Here is an 18,147-nt window from a genome sequence, read left to right as displayed (position 1 = left end):
AACCTCCATACTGTTTTCCAAAGTGGCTAGCTTTTCCAAAGTGGCAGTTTGCATTCGTACCAACAGAGCAAAAGTGTTCCAGTTTTTCCACATCCTCACCAACGTCTGTTGTTTTTTGTGTTAAGTGTAGCCATTCTGACAGGTGTGAGGTGGTATTTCATCATGGTGGTTTTGATTTGTATTTCTCTGATGATGTGATGTTGAGCACCTTTTCATGTGTCTGTTAGCCATCTGGATGTCTTCTTTGAAAGAATGTCTATTCCCGTCTTCTGCCCATTTCTTAACTGGATTATTTGTGTTTTTTTGGGTGTTGAGTTTGATAAGTTCATTACAGATTATGGATACTAACACTTTACCCAGTATGTCATTTGCACACATCTTCTCCCATTCCATAGGCTGTCTTTAGTTTTCTTGATTGTTTCCTTCACTGTGCAGAAGCTTTTTATCTTGATGAAGTCCCCATAGATCCTTTTTGTTTTTGTTTCCCTTGCCTCCAGCAATGTGTCTAGTAAGTCTAGTAAATTGCTACAGCCAAGGCCAAAGAGGTTGCTGCCTGTGTTCTCCCATAGGATTTTGATGGTTTCCTGTCTCATGTTTAGGTCTTTCAGCCATTTTGAATGTATTTTTGTGTATGGTGTAAGAAAATGGTCCAGTTTCATTCTTCTGCATTTTGCTGTCCAGTTTTCCCAACACCATTTGCTGAAGAGACTTTTTTCCACTGGATATTCTTTCCTGCTTTGTTGAAGATTAGTTGACCGTATAGTTGTAGGTCCACTTCTGGGTTTTCTATTCTGTTCCATTAATCTATGTGTCTGTTTTTATGCCGGTACCATACTGTCTTGATGATTACAGTTTTACAGCTTTGTAATACAGCTTAAAGTCTGGGATCTTGATGCTTCCAGGTTTGCGCTTCTTTTTCAGGGTTGCTTTGGCTATTCAGAGTTTTTTGTGGTTCCATACACATTTTAGGATTGATTGTTCTAGCTCTGTGAAAAAGACTGGTGGTATTTTGATAGGGACTCCAATGCATTTTATTTTTTTATTTATTTTTTATTTGTTTTTTTATTTTTTTATGAAATTTATTGACAAATTGGTTTCCATACAACACCCAGTGCTCATCCCAAAAGGTGCCCTCCTCGATACCCATCACCCACCCTCTCCTCCCTCCCACCCCCCATCAACCCTCAGTTTGTTCTCAGTTTTTAACAGTCTCTTATGCTTTGGCTCTCTCCCACTCTAACCTCTTTTTTTTTTTTTTCCTTCCCCTCCCCCATGGGTTCCTGTTAAGTTTCTCAGGATCCACATAAGAGTGAAACCATATGGTATCTGTCTTTCTCTGTATGGCTTATTTCACTTAGCATCACACTCTCCAGTTCCATCCACGTTGCTACAAAAGGCCATATTTCATTTTTTCTCATTGCCACGTAATATTCCATTGTGTATATAAACCACAATTTCTTTATCCATTCATCAGTTGATGGACATTTAGGCTCTTTCCATAATTTGGCTATTGTTGAGAGTGCTGCTATGAACATTGGGGTACAAGTGCCCCTATGCATCAGTACTCCTGTATCCCTTGGATAAATTCCTAGCAGTGCTATTGCTGGGTCATAGGGTAGGTCTATTTTTAATTTTCTGAGGAACCTCCACACTGCTTTCCAGAGCGGCTGCACCAATTTGCATTCCCACCAACAGTGCAAGAGGGTTCCCGTTTCTCCACATCCTCGCCAGCATCTATAATCTCCTGATTTGTTCATTTTGGCCACTCTGACTGGCGTGAGGTGATACCTGAGTGTGGTTTTGATTTGTATTTCCCTGATAAGGAGCGACGCTGAACATCTTTTCATGTGCCTGTTGGCCATCCGGATGTCTTCTTTAGAGAAGTGTCTATTCATGTTTTCTGCCCATTTCTTCACTGGGTTATTTGTTTTTCGGGTGTGGAGTTTGGTGAGCTCTTTATAGATTTTGGATACTAGCCCTTTGTCCGATATGTCATTTGCGAATATCTTTTCCCATTCCGTTGGTTGCCTTTTAGTTTTGTTGGTTGTTTCCTTGGCTGTGCAGAAGCTTTTTATCTTCATAAGGTCCCAGTAATTCACTTTTGCTTTTAATTCCCTTGCCTTTGGGGATGTGTCCAGTAAGAGATTGCTACGGCTGAGGTCAGAGAGGTCTTTTCCTGCTTTCTCCTCTAAGGTTTTGATGGTTTCCTGTCTCACATTTAGGTCCTTTATCCATTTTGAGTTTATTTTTGTGAATGGTGTGAGAAAGTGGTCTAGTTTCAACCTTCTGCATGTTGCTGTCCAGTTCTCCCAGCACCATTTGTTAAAGAGGCTGTCTTTTTTCCATTGGATGTTCTTTCCTGCTTTGTCAAAGATGAGTTGGCCATACGTTTGTGGGTCTAGTTCTGGGGTTTCTATTCTATTCCATTGGTCTATGTGTCTGTTTTTGTGCCATCCAATGCATTTTAATGTAAGATATGCAAAAAGGCTTATTGATAAGGCTTTGGATTCCATATAGCAGTTACCATTTGTTGAGTTTTGGTGTCGTATCAAAACATCAAGTCAGAATTATCTGAAAAGGCTATATAAATCGTCCTCTGTTTTCCAATACAAATCCTCATGAAGTGACTGTTCTCTTATGCTTGAAATAAAGCATCATATTTCAATGAATCAAATTTGAAGCCGATATGAGAGTCTTCTCTTAAGCTGGACATTAAGGAAAATTTGCTTATATAAAAAACAATGTACTCTTTTCACTCAGGTTTTTTGTTTGTTTGTTTGTTTGTTTGTTTGTTTGTTTTTTAATGTAAACTCCGTGCCCACCATGGGGCTTGAACTTGTGACCCCAGGATCATGAGTCACATGGTCTTATTGACTGAGCCAGCCAGGTGCCCCCACACTCAGTTTTTGTTTTTGTTTTAATTTTGGGAAGTAGTTATTTTCATAAAATTTTATGTTACATGTAATGGGATTATTCTTATTTCTACATGAATTTATAGATACATAGTGTTAAATTTCACAGTTTAAATTCTAATATGGTAAATATCAATAATATAATCCGCAAAAGCTTTGGGGGAGTTCTCGATAACTTTTTATTAAAACATTTTTGTTTCTCAGTAATTTTTTAAAGCATGTATAAGGGATTTCAAGACCAAAAAATGTGAACATAAATGCTCTAGGCTCTCTACAACATTAGTTCTCAAAGTGTTTTATCCCAAGCATCTGATTGATGGACCACTAGCTCTGAAGCAGTTTAATTGAATCTAAACCAAAAGGGGGTTTATTTCTAGACTATAGGATTTTTTTTAGCGTCTCTTATGGCTTAAAAATGCTTTGTGCAGTTTCCAAGGGGGCTGTAATATATCTCAACTTCTTCAACTACAGAGTCTTTAGCTTAACTGATGTTCTTTAGAATACATTTTGGAACTACTGTACTGTTCCATAAGCATGCCAATATTAAGAGTTCTGCTTAGCTATGCTTTCAAGACAGCTGGGAATGGAGAGCTTTGGACTTAAGACTAATAAGTCTTTGAATCCTGGGGTGCCTGGGTGGCTCAGTCGGTTAAGTGTCCGACTCTTGATTTCAGCTCAGGTCACGATCTTACGGTTCTTGAGATTGAGCCCTACGTCTGGCTCTATGGGCAGTGCAGAGCCTGCTTGGGATTCTCTCTCTGCCCCTTCCTTCTCCTGCTTGCTTTTGTACGTGCTATCTCTCTCTCTTTCTCTCTCTCTCTCAAAATAAATTTTTAAAAAAATTATATAAAATAATAAAAATATTAATAAAAGAATAAATAAACTTTTAAAAAAAAGGGGGCCCCTGGGTGACTCAGTCAGCTAAGCATCCAGCTTCAGCTCAGGTCATGATCTTGCAGTTGGTGAGTTCGAGCCCCCCACATTAGGCTCTGTGATGACAGCTCAGAGCCTGGAGCCTGCTTCAGATTCAGTGTCTGTCTGTCTGTCTTTCTCTCTCTCTCTCTCTCTCTCCCCCTCCCTCCCTCCCTCCCTCCCTCCCTCCCCCTTCTCCTGCTCATGGTCTGTCTCTCACAAATAAAATTAACATTAAAAAAATTTTTAATAAAAAATTAAAAAGTTCTAAAAAATAAGGCTTTGAATCCTGGCCTTGCCCCTTATTAGCCTCATCTTCCTGTCCTATTAACTGGAGATAATGGTAGCCAACATTAGAGGATTCTTCTGATCATTAAGTATGATAACAAGTAAATAGCCTTCCTATTCCATGATCTTCCTGTTCCCTACCTTCTAAGTAAATGTGAATCTTCATTACAGATATTCCCATGTTAGTAAGGCTAATGAGTCAGAATGGTGTAGAAACTAGTCTAACAAGTGAATAGGACAGTAAAAGTTACACTGATTTGGGCAGCCAGATATAAGTGGTGCACATATGCAGCCTAAGCTGCCTGAGCTTTTAAGCCAGCAAACATATAGTCTGCTTTGCCACTGATTCAGTCCCACTTAAACTTTTATTTTAAAAATGAGAACAATGAGGTCACCTTATTTTTAACCTGATAATAACTAGAAAGGGAGGATTTTAGTTTTTAATATACAGTTGACCCTTGAACAATATGGGTTTGAATAGGGTGGGTTCACTTACAGATTTTTGGTTTTTTTATAAAGACAGGTACAGTACCGTCAATGTATTCTAATTTTCCTTATTATTTTCTTAATAACATTTTCCTTTCTCTAGCTTATTTATTGTAAAAATGCAGAGTATAATACATACAACATACAAAATATGTGTTAATTGATTTTGTTATTGGTAAGGCTTCCGGTCAATAGTAGGTTTTTAGTTAAGTTTTTAGGAAGTCAAAAGTTAGAAGTGTATTTTTGATTGCATGGGGGTTTGGCCCCCCTAATTCCTGTGTTGTTCAAGAGTCAACTGTATTAAACACTCATAAAATTTCATCTTGGAGAGAATATAGGCCGATGCTTCTCCATATTTTGTGTAGTTTCAATATATTCCTCATTTTCTGTATTCTTATATTTTGAAATTCCTCTCATAGATTCAGGTTTATCTATGTAATTTGGCATCTACTTTGATCTTTCATATTTCGAATAAGAAACAACTTCTCCGGGTGCCTGGGTGGCTCAGTCCGTTGAGCATCTGACTTCGGCTCAGGTCATGATCTCGCGGTTCGTGAGTTCCAGCCCCACATTGAGCTCTTTGCTGACAGCTCGGAGCCTGGAGCCTGCTCCGGATTCTGTGTCTCCCTCTCTCTGCCTCTTCCCCACTCATGCTCTGTCTCTCTCTGTCTCTCAAAGATGAATAAACGTTAAAAAGTAATAATAATAATTAAAAAAAAAAAAAACTTCTCTACACCTTTATTGTTGTTAGCATTCCTGTACCTCATGTTCTGAGCCCAGAATTAAAGAGCCCTTCTTACATATGTAAAGTACTCTTTCATTGTCACTGTGTACTAGGCAGTCTGGACTATAAGACATGCTTTAGGAGTTAGTGAGGGTACTTGCCCTGAGGAAGCCGACATATCTTGGGAAAAAGACAACGTACAGCATGTCTTGGTAGAAGATTATTATAGGCATAACTTTGAATTATAGCTCTGCCCTTCGGGTCCTCTGGCCTTAGTTACTTGGCCAGTCTGATTCTCTTTCTTCCTCTGTAAATTGATAATGATACCAATTCTGCCCTATTATTTTTAGGATTAAATGGGAATACTTTGAGTAATTGGGTTTGTGCTTAGCATTATGTGTGCTCAATAAACGTTAGCCTCCCTCCCCAACCAACACACCTGGTTACCACCACCACTATATTTGTATATCCAGAAGTAAAATATAATACTTGGGTACTTTGCTCTTTGGTGAGCTCTTCTAGTTATAACTATTAAAGAACTAGTTATTCTTGTTTTATACGGTTTTAAAAACTTGGTTCTATTTCTAAGCCATGGCATGCAAGGCAGAAGTCCAACAACTGGAAAGACCGCTGACAGAGCCAAAGTAAGAGCTTGGCAACAAGGAGAAAGTCACAAATCATTACCAAGAACAGAATAAAACAAAAACTCTGTGATAGTGTTAGTCCATTAGGTGAAGAAAACATTCCACTTTTTCTTAGCTTTAAATATATAACTGCAGTACAGTATAGTATACTAATCTGTTTATAAAATCTATACTGTCAAAAATATGAGTCTGTTTACTAGATCTTTACAGACTATATCCTTTCGGTTTTCATCAAAATAATAATCTGCATGTGATTAAAAAATCAAGGATTGTAAGGGCTTTATAAGAGCAACAATTTCTTCTCCTTCCCTATACTTCATATTGTTTCCTATAAAAACCACTTTGCACTTATTAAACTATTTGATGATTACTTCCATACTCTTTTTACAAATTCCCACTTTACTTTGGTTTATCAATTTTAGACATTATCTTGCTATATAGTAAGGGTTTCATTTATTTCTGTTCTTTGCCAAAATTTTGTTATATTTAGCTTCAAACTTTGCTTATTTCTTGTCCTATTAATTCTTGTTTCAGTTGAGAGTGAGTCCTTGCCTTTTTTAAAAAACAAAAACAGACTTTATTTTATAGAGCAATTTAACATTCATAGCAAAATTGAGCTGAAGGTATATTTTCCATATACCTTCTGTTCCCACACACACATGGCCTCCACCATTATCACTATCCCCCATCAGAGGTGAAGTTGTGACAACTAATGATCCTTCGTTGACGTATATTGTAATCAACCAAAGGTCATAGTTTACATTAGAATTCACTCTTGGTGTTGTACGTTCTGTGGTCTTGGACAGATGTATAATGAATGACATGTATCTCTCATTATGGTAGCATACAGATTATTTTCATTGCTATAAGAATCCTAAATGTTTGGTTTGTTTTTTTTTTTAATGTTTATTTATTTTTGAGACAGAGAGAGACAGAGCATGAACGGGGGAGGGGCAGAGAGAGAGGGAGACACAGAATCGGAAGCAGGCTCCAGGCTCTGAGCCATCAGCCCAGGGCCCGATGCGGGGCTCGAACTCACGGACCGCGAGATCGTGACCTGGCTGAAGTCGGACGCTTAACCAACTGCGCCACCCAGGCGCCCCCTAAATGTTTCAGTTTTTAACCCCCCACACCCCAACCCCTGGCAACTACTGATCTTTTTATTGTCTCATAGTTTTGCCTTTTCTAGAATGCCATTTAGCTGAATCATACAGTGTGTAGTCTTTTCATATTCTTTCACTTAATGTTATGTGTTTAAGATTCCTCCATATCTTTTCACGGCTTCATAGTTCATTTCATAACATTCCATTATGTGGATGCCACAGTTTGTTTATCCATTCAATCACTGCAGGATATTTTGGTTACTTCCAAGTTTGGGTAATTATGAATAAAGCTGCTATAAATATCTGTGTGCAGGTTTTTGTGTGCACATAAGTTTTCAACTCCTTTAGGAGAGTGATTGCTGTATGGTATGGGTACTTTTAGTTTTATAAGAAATTGCCAAACTGTCACATTCCCACCAGAATGACACTTCCTGTTCCTCCCTAGACTCACCAGCATTTGGTATTGTCAGTGTTCCAGATTTGGGCCAGTTTAATAGATTTGTAGTGGTATCTCATTGTTTTAATTTGTATTTCTTTGATGACGTATGATGTGGAGCATCTTTCCATATGCTTATTTTCCATCTGTGTATCTTCTTTGGTGAGGTGTCTCTTAAGGTCTTTGGTCCATTTTTTAATCAGGTTTTTAGTTTTCTAATTGTTGAGTTTTAAGGGTTCTTTGTATATTTTGGATAACTGTCCTTTATTAGATAAGTCTTTTGCAAATACTTTTTCCTGGTCTGTGGCTTATCTTACTCTCTTGACCTTATCTTTTGAAGACCAGATGTCCAGCTTATCAATTATTTCTTTCATGGATCATGACTTTGATGTTGTATATAAAAAGTCATCACCATACCAGGCCATCAGGTTTTCCTCTTGTGTTATCTTCTAGAAGTTTCATAGTTTCATGTTTTACATTTAGGTCTGTAACCCGTTTAGAGTTAATTAATTTATTTATTTATTTTAAGTTTATTTTTATTTGAGAGAGAGAGAGAGTGAGAGTAGGGGAGGGGCAGAGAGAAAGAATCCCAAGTAGGCGCCGCTGTGCAGAGCCCAACGCAGGGCTCGAATTCTCTGTGAGATCATGACCTGAGCCCAAATCAAGAGTTGGACACTTAACTGACTGAGCCACCCAGGTGCCTCTGGAGTTAATTTTTTTTTTAAGTGTTAGGTCTACTTTTTTTTGGCACTTAACCCTGCTTGGTATTCTCTTAGCTTCCCGAATCTGTGGTTTAGTGTCTAGCATTAATTTGGGGAAATTCTCACTCATTATTTTTCAGATATTACTTCTGTTCATTCTTTCTTGTCTTCTCATTACACATTTGTTTGACCTTTTTTTAGTTGTCCTACAGTTCTTGAAGATTTCGTTTGTTTCAGTTTTCTTTTCCTGGTTGCATTTCAGTTTTGGAAGTTTCTATTGAAATATCCTCAAGCTTTGAGGATTCTTTCCTCAGCCATGTCCAGTCTAGTAATAAAGCCCATCAAAGACTCATTCCTCATTTCTTTACATATACCCATTTTTTTGTTTTTTGTTCTTCATAGAATTTCGGTCTCTTGCGTTGCCTATCTGTTTTTGCATGCTGTCTTCTTTATCCATTAGAGTCCTTCACATATTAATCATAGTTGCTTTAAATTCCTGGTCTGATAGTTCCAGCATGTCTACCGTATCTGAGACTTGTTCTGACGCTTGCTCTGTGTCTTCAGATTGTGGTTTTGGGGGGTTTTCTTTGTTTATTTATTTGTTTTGCCTTTCAGTATGTCTTGTGATTTTTTTTTTTTTTTCTTGATAGCCAAGACATGATATACTGGGTTAATGAACTACTATAAATACATCTTTGGTAATGTTGTGGTAAGGTGTTTGGGGGGCTAGCATTCTATAGTCTTAAGATTATGCCTCAGGTCTTTTAGTATACCTGTGAATTTTGCAATTGCTTCTCAGTCCTACCTGCCTCTACTCTCCCCCATTTAGGTGGGAGAGGATGGATAGATAGGCTAGAGCTGGTGGGTATTTCCCTTCGTCCAGGTCAGTTAGGCTCCAATAAACCTGGGCAGGTTAGGCTCTGGTTAAGTAGGTTCTCTTGAGGATAAGCCTTGTTGAGAAGAACAAGTGGATTTCTGGTGGACTTCAGAATGGTTCCTTTTTCCTTGACTCTGCCAGAAGCACACAGGCAGGGACTTTTCTCTCCTATGCACTGTGAGAGTTTGGTAGGGCTCCGAGAGGTAAAACTCACAGTATGACGAAGGTCTCCCTATAACTAGGTCCCCCTGAAGTTTTTATCTCAGATTTGTATTCACTGAGCCTACAGCAATTCATCAGTTACAGTTCAGTCTTTCCTTCCCTGACGCTAGTTTCAAGGAGGTTAATGCTGATGGGTTTCACCTCTAATAAGTTATTATTCTTTGTATTTACCTTCTGTTAACCTTCAGTTAGGGGAACAGCAGTTTGCTCTGTGACCTGACTTTTACAGATCTAAGGAGAGTTCTTGGTTTTTCAGTTTGTTCAACATTTTGCTTGTTACAATGGAGTTTTTTGACTTCTAAGCTTCTTACATACTAAACCAAAAGCCAGAAGCCCACGCATTTTTCCTTATCCTTCACCTTCCTTATCCTTATCTCTTTAAACTTGTTAGCTATACTTTTACATGTTTAATATTGAGAACATTTGCACATTGTTCTAAAACCATAATTCTTTTTTTTTTTTTGAGAGAGAAGGCGTGCATACACACGTGGGGGGGGGGGGCAAAGGGAGAGGGAGAGAGAATCTTAAGCAGGCTCCGAGCTTACCAGGGAGAGACCTCTCTCCAACTGAGAGATCAAGACTGAGCCCAAATCAATAGACCCTAAAGCTACTGAGTCACCTAGGTGCGCCTAAAATCATAATTCTTAATTGTTTAATATATTCTGATATTTTTTAAAAAATAAAAATATATTTACATTATGAAGATAAAAATATTTTTATTGCAGATCCATTAGTATAATATAGTACTATGATTACATTCTTCTTTTTGTTGTTGTTATTATTTTTTTAATGTTTTTATTTTTGAGAGAGGGAGAGAAAGAGCACAAGCAGGAGAGGGGCAGAGAGAGGGAGACACAGAATCAGAAGCAGGCTTCAGGTTCTGAGCTGTCAGCACAGAGCCTGAGGCGTGCCTCGAGCTGATGAACTACAAGATCATGACCTGAGCTGAAGTCAGACCTTTAATCTACTGAGCCACCCAGGTGCCCCGTGATTACATTCTTCTACAGCTTTCCCCCTCTAAACTTTCTTGATTGCCCTTTTTTTTTTTTTTTTTTTTTTTTTCACTGTTTGCCTTCATCTCCATTTCTTCCCCTTTATTTTTTCTGAAATCTTTCTGGAGCTTTCTGTCATTTTAATCTGGACTGGTTGCTTTCCAGGTCAATTGCATAGCTGTCATCCTGCAGCTTTATTTCCCTGCTTTCTTGCCGTGTATCTGTTTTTTTCCTGGATGCTCTGCCTCTAAGTTTTGCTGAATAACATCCTCAGATATTTTCTCAAGAAAGAGTTCATAGGAGATAGACTTTGTTTATTTCTGCATCTACAAAAGTGTCTGTTCTTTCCATCATCTTGATGCTAGTTTGGATACAGAATTCTAGGTTGAAAATAATTTTTTCTTAGAACCTTGAGGGTGTTGCTTTATTATTTTCTAATATTCAGTGTTACTGATGAGAAGTCTGATTCCAGTGCAGTTAATATATCTTCTTAGTGATCAGCACCTCTCCCCCTTACTCGCTTCCCTTATGCAGATTCTGGATGCTCTTAGGATCTTTGTTTTATCCTTGCAGTTATGAAGCTCCACAGTAATGTGTTCAGGAATTCTTTCATCTGTTGTGTGGAGCACTCACTAGACTCTGTCTGAAAGCTTGTTGTCCTTGGATTTGGGGAAAATCTCTTGTTCTTTATTACTCTTCTGTTTTCTCTACATTTTTTGTAGACCTCATTTAAGTAAATTTTGTCCTTTCAAATTAATTCTCTTTTTTTCTCCCATATTTTCTAATTCACCTTTCCCCTTCCTACTTCTGGAGAAATTTTCTTTATCTTCTAGTATTTCTGCTGAACTTTGTATATTTCCTGACATCTTGTTCTTTGTTCCTTTTTCATAGTATCCTGTTCCTGTTTTATGGAAGCATTAATTGTCTGAAATCTGGCAGAGGATACTGAATAGAGTATCTTTAAGTGTTCTTTCTTTCTTGAATTATATCTTTCCCTCAGAGTTTTTTTCCCCCTGTTTTTAAATTTGACAGTTTTCTTCCATTATGTAGGTTTTCCATAGTTGCCTGTTGATCTTTGGTAACCTGTTTACATTTAATGCAGCAATAGAATAACTGAGCTCTGTGTACTTGGGTTTAGCTCCTTAAAAGGCTGCCTTACTTTGGGAGGAGTGGGTCAGATGCTGACTCTTACTGGATTGCTAAATGCTAGAAACAGAAGCCTTTCTCTGGGGCAACAACCCCTATCCTTATCAGCTGACCTAGTACTTCCCTACATTTCATTCTTTAAAGAGAAAACTTCCAGTTTTTTGTTTGTTTATATTTGGAGGGTAAAGTCTGGTTGCTAATATTCTGTGAGCAGCTGTAGAGATAGGGATCTTAATCTCTGTCCCAATCTCCCCCTTAGTCATACCTGGCATTTCTGGGTGAGTCCCTGGATTTTGCAGGACAAATTGTCTCCATAGGTACTCCTGGCACTAATTTCTTCCACCTACTGTTTCAGGCATGACTCCCATCTCCTTTCTGATTGCTAAAATTTGTTGAGATTTCCTGTCTGCTCATTGTTGCCCCTTCTCTTTTATTTATTTTTGTGGATTTATTCCCTTAGTATCATTTTAAGAAGATTTTTGAAGGGAGAAGAGGTAATTTCCTGTGCTCAGTATATTGTCTTAAACCAGAACTTCAAAATACTTATGAAGGCTTGAAAGCATCTTATATTTTAGAAGAATTTTCATGAAAAACTATAATAAAACCCACTTTGGTGCTTAAAGGCATTAGTTCTTGGCTCTCAAGAGAATGTGGTTTTCAAGAATGACTTAGTCTCTGAAGTCCTTGACTGAATAAAGTACATTATGATCAGGGTAGTGAATAAAAAATAATTATTATTTGTGGACCAGACACTTTTGTGTTTTATTAAATATGGTTTCATTGAATCCTTACAGCAATCCTAAGAGGTAGTATATTATTTTCCCCAGTTTACATAAAAGGAAACAGACACAGTAAAGTAATATAACTTGCTCAAATACTGTATAAATGATACAGAATGATTCCCTAACCACATTGATCTCTGTAAGTATTAAAATGAACTACAGTCTAGTTTATCTTTTCTTCCTGGAAGTTGGTGGCTTTTTGGTAAGTATTATGGAACAGAGTGTTCAGACAAGAAGTCAATACTGCCTATTTAGGATTGATATTCTTGTGAAGCCAATACAATTAATGAAAACTTTAGCCTCTCTCCTGTCTCATACTAGCAGCCAGGATTCTGTGCTGGTTAGTAAGATGCTACAGTCACTCAGAGTTTGTATTGCTTGGCTATGCTACATTTTATTTTATTTTATTTTTTATTTTTTTAATTATATAAAATTTATTGTCAAATTAGTTTCCATACAACACCTAGTGCTCATCCCAAAAGATTTTTTTTTTAATTATATGAAATTTATTGTCAAATTAGTTTCCATTATGCTACATTTTAAAGTATATTCCATTTCTGTGGGGCGCCTGGGTGGCTCAGTCAGATGAATGTCCGACTTCAGTTCAGGTCATGGTCTCACAGTTTGTGGGTTCAAGCCCCACATCAGACTCTGTGCTGACCGCTTGCTTAGAGCCTGGAGCCTGCTTCAGATTCTGTGTCTCCTTCTTTCTCTGCCTCTCCCCCGCTCATGCTTTGTCTCACTCTGTTTCTCAAAAATAAATAAATGTTAAAAAAAAAAAAAAGATTTTTTTAAGTGTATTCCATTTCTAGAAATTTGTCCTACTGTTCTACAAGTGCACAAAGTTTCATGCACAGGAATGTTTACAGCATTATTTATAATAGAAAGCTAAAAGAACCTAAGTGTCAGCAGGGGATTGGTTAATTTGTAATAGGTATATTCATGCACATAATGCTATGTAAAAAAAAAAAAATGAAAGAGATCTCTGTATGCTGATATAAAAAGATCTTCAGGTAATACTATGTGAAAAGTCATATATAGTATGACTATATGTGTGAAAAGTGTTCGTTAAGTATGCGTGCTCATGTTTTTGTATACATGTGGGAAAAATGGGAAGAACATATGAAAAGAATTGTTACTTCTGATGGGGATTGTAGGGACTTCAATTCCATATCTTTAAGTACCATTTTATTTATTTTACTATGAGCACGTAAATTTTACAATGTTATGAAAATAAAGCTTAATGGTTTTCAGTAGCTGGCAGTAGTAGACTAGCAACTACTAACTGGCCCTGGGTTTCTTAGGTGAGTTAGGATCTAATGGAAGAGATCTGGGTATCTGTACCCTATCAAGGACTTTAAGTGGTTCTCAATATTAGGCAGCTGTGCAGTCATGCTCACAAATATGCATAATTTAGACTAAGGCGAAATTACCGCGGAGAGGCAATTAAAAGAATGAGACTGCTTTGAATAATGCCAGACTAATAAATTTCAAAATTTGGAGGCGATAAATGATGTTCCCAGAAATTATCAAATGTTTTACCTTTTAAAAATGTTTGTTTGTTTATTTAGAAAGAGAGAGCGAGTGAGAGCCAGCCAGGGAGGGGCAGAAAGAGAGAAAGGGAGAGAGAATCCCAAGCTGGCTTTGCACTATCAGCACGGAGCCCGATTTAGGGCTCGATCTCACAACCCTGTGAAATCATGACCTGAGCCAAAATCAAGAGTCAGACATTCAACCGACTGAGCCACCCAGATGCCCCAATTACCAAATATTTTAGAGGTAGACAACCTAATTTATACCACCTGACATGGAAGAAATAGACACACATCAGGGATCCTGCTCAGGTGTGTCACAGGTGAATTCTTCCAAATCTTTACAGAACATGTCATTCCAAATCTATTTACAGTATTTCAGAGCAGAGAGAAAAAAAAGTAAAGCTTGTTAGTCGTGTTTACAAAGCCAACATAGCACCACTTCCAAACCTTTTAGATACAGGAGTGTTATTTTTTGGCCAAATCATTTTAAGATTGTGGTTAAAATTTTATAAATATAATTTGAAAAAATAATATATACCATGACTAAATGGCATTCATTTTAGGGATCAAAGGATGGTTTGATGTTAGGAACTCTATTAATTATTAGCATTAATGGACCAAAGAGAAAAATTATGATATTTTACTTTTCTGCCCCAAAATGCACACAATAATATTAACTTCTGTTTGTGGATTTTGAAAACCCAAAACCCGAAACAAAACTCTTAGATGAGTGGAACTAGCTGAATAGTTTCACGTAACAAAGGTGTTGCAGAATGTTAGCTAGTACCATGCTTAATGACAAAATACTAGAAGTGGTCTCGTTGAAGTTAGGAAAAAGATGATGAATAAAATACCATTCCAATTAAAGTCACAATTTATTTTGATAAATGATTCTAGAGATTACCTGGGGGAATAAATAATATGAGAATAGTCTAGGAAATTCTAAACGAGAAAAAAAATTGAGGACTGGGCTAATAACTCTATCAGGTATTTAAATATTATAAATCTAAAGCAAGGAAAACAGTCAGAAAAAAATTCATGTAAGTGTGAGTGGCCTTTTCAGGTTACTGGAGAAAAGGAGATAAGGAAACACTCTCATATTGATAGTGGGAGAATAAATTTGAGTAAGCTTTTTGGAAGGCACTTGGTGATAGCAAATGCATTTTTTTATCTTTTTAGGAGAGAGAGGGAAAGAGCACAGCTGGGGAGAGGGGCACAGAGAGAGACAGAGACAGAGAGAATCTTAAGCAGGCTCCACACTCAACGCAGAGCCAGACATGGGGGCTCGATCCCACGACCCTGGGATCATGACCTGAGCCAAAACCAACCGACTGAGCCACCCATGCACCCCACAAATGCATTTTTAAGTGTACTTATATTTTGGTCCAGCATTCTGCTTCTAGGAATTATTCCAAAAATTTCTTTAGAGACAAATTTTGTTGGATTCACAAGATTGTGATGGGAAACCAGACCTGATACTGTTTCATCAGAGATTGTTAACAAATTTGTATTCACAGCTTCTTTCCTCCTCTGCTGCTTTCAAGGATTTGTGGTCTGTCCAATTGGGGTAGCTTGGAAACAGAGTCCTCAGTGACACATATGCCTGACTTGGGCTACAAAGTGAGTTTGTTTTAGGTGTCGTGGCCAGGATCAATCATAGGGAAGTGACTGCAAATATTTTGCCTTTGAGCTCTTTTATCTCCCCTTTTAAAACCTCCTTCCTGCGACCTGATGGGACAGTTTGATATATATCAACTCTTAAAATTTTGTTATGCCTGATATAGTAGAAAGGTAGAATCCTTCCTTGCTCTCCTACCCTCCAGCCCCTCCCCCCTCCCCCCACTACCCTCTAGTCCCTTGGAAAGAGCTTTGGGTTTGGAATCCAAGGACCTGGCTTCTAGAGCCAGTTCTTCCACTGACTAGCCCCGAGACTTAGGAGAAACAAGATTACCCTTCTAAACACTTTGTTTGAGAGTCAAGCATCCTAACCTGTTTTTGTACTTGTCTTTCCTCCTTGTACTCACCTTCCTCCTGTTAATTCCTTAATCCATTACAAACGAAATTGTACCCTACTGCATCTCTACTAGTGCTCCAGCAGCAAAAAACCTCCTAATTGCAAAATATCGAATGCGTTTTCTTTCCTTTTTTATTTGTTCCCATTAGTTTTCTTTTTTGAAAAGTATCTATCACTCTTCTGATTTGAAGAAATTAAATATTTTTAGTAGTAAATACAGACTCATGTAAAGAAAACATAGAAATATCCCTTACTCTCAGCACCCAGTGAGAGTGAACATCACTGGCATGTTCACTACCATTTATATGTACATATCTTAATATATTTGGGATTATACTTCTATATACACTGCTTTGTATCTTCCTTTTTGTTTTCAAAACAATACTGTAAGCAATGGATTTTAAATGTTGTACGGTTTTCTCATTACATAGTTACTTCATAATCAGTTCTTGTGGTGAGTTTAGGTTGCTTCTCATTGTGAACCCCTTTGTACATGAATCTGTATGTGCAGTAATGATTTTCTTTCAGGCTTGCTTCCACCTTCCAAAACCTCTTTACACCCTTGATTTCCTCCTTCTGCTGGTCCTTTTTGCTACTGCTTCTTTCGTAGGCTCTTTTTTACGCCTACACTTAGGTTATGGTGTTATCCAGAGTTCCCTTTCGTGGCTCTGGGCTTGCAGGCAGTCTCATTCATTTACTTCCTCAGCTTCAGTCATCACCTGTTGTCTGGTTCCCAGGTATGGAGCACATCTCGGCAGAGTGCTCTCTTCTGAACACCCTCTCTGCATTTCTTACTGTTCCCTGGGCATCTCCTCCTGACTCTCCCATGGGCACCTGAAACGCACATAACAGGGATAAACAAACCAACTACATGCAATTTCCCTTTAGGTCGTCCCTTTACCTAGCATACGTACAAGGACGTATTTTAGATGTTTTACGTTTGTTTTATAAGCAAAAATAGCTAAGATATGTAATGATCCCTTACAGGATGGCACGTGGGCAGAAAAGGATAATGGATAGGGGTGGTGATCCTAACAAAATGCCTGCATATCTTTCAAGGCTTGTGTGGCCGTCTCAACTCTTTCTTTTCCTCATAGTCGGCTGATATGAATCTGCCTCCTTATCCTCCTTGCCCTTTTAAATTTATACAGAAGTGATGCCCCTTAGTGGCAGAATCAGGAACTTCCTCCATTGCTGATCAATCACACGAAAAATGTCTTCTTGTGTGCTTAAACAAATTGTTATTGTGATTTGACACATTGCTGAACTGTTGTAGGTGCTTGTTTTGCAATTCTAATAAATACTTCCGACTTAACCCGTAACGACTAGGTACCTTCGTCTTTGAGTGTTTCAGGAAAAAAGAAAATAGACCAAATACGCTCCACAGGAGTGTGGAATGTGTATCTTTTGAGAAGGTGAGACAAGGACACTTAATACTTACTTTATTTTAAGAATATAATGTCTGTACCGTAGACATTACTCCAGCTTTTGGAGTTGTAATTAAATTCTCATAACCTAAAATTCTCTTTCTAGTCGGATACTTAACTTGTAGCTAGTCTAGAAATACTTGTTGAATGACCTAATGGTCAGTGGCGATCCTTGAAGACCTTCATGCTTTAAAAAAAAACAAAGCAAACAAAAATTTTTTTAAAGAAAAGTAATATAACCACAATTAAATACAATCTGGGAAATTAGAGAAAAAAACCCTACTCTTGATCTCCCCTGACAAAACTGCCGATATGGTTTTTATATATCTGGTTCTTTTCAGATTTGTGTTTATGTGGTTAAAATTACATATCCTGCTCTTTTTTCCACTTACTGTGTCATTTTATGACTGTTACTTTAACTGGCTGCATAGTAATCTTTTAGTTGCAGGGACTTTTGGCCCTGTTGCATGTACAGTGTGTATGCAGAGTGGATGGTGCCTGGTTTCTGAAAAATATGACTCTTGAGCAAACACAGTAATTCTAATAAAATAAAATTGTGTATCACATAGATTTTTCTAAATAGGAGAACTATAGGGGCACCTGGGTGGCTCAGTCAGTTAGGCTACCAACTTCGGCTCAGGTCATGATCTCGCAGTTTGTGAGTTCGGGCCCCGTGTCGGACTCTGTGCTGACAGCTCGAAGCCTGGAGCCTGCTTCGGATTCTGTCTCCTTCTCTCTCTGCCCCTCCCCCCCCCCAAAAAAAAAATAAATATTCAAAAACATTAAAAATAAATACATAAATAGGGGAACTATATAACCCTCATATCGTAAGGTCAGTGCTTTATTTTCAGACTTCTAAGCCTGAAACCCGAGGAAGTTGGTTGTCAGTAAGTGTAATATGCTATGTGTCAGCTATGTATTTTGGAGAAGTTACAAACAGATGTTA

The 18,147-nt window shown here is 37.8% G+C and overlaps 1 protein-coding gene across 7 annotated transcripts in view; it reads left to right on the top strand.

Annotated features, from left to right (window-relative positions):
* The window catches only part of REPS1 (RALBP1 associated Eps domain containing 1), an 89,733-nt gene that overhangs the window by 31,130 nt on the left and 40,456 nt on the right, over positions 1 to 18,147 (top strand). The window lies entirely within an intron of this gene.

This window comes from Prionailurus viverrinus, chromosome B2 (assembly GCF_022837055.1).
Source record: "Prionailurus viverrinus isolate Anna chromosome B2, UM_Priviv_1.0, whole genome shotgun sequence".
NCBI classification, from domain to species: Eukaryota; Metazoa; Chordata; class Mammalia; order Carnivora; family Felidae; genus Prionailurus; species Prionailurus viverrinus.
This window is presented reverse-complemented; position numbering and strand designations above follow the sequence as displayed.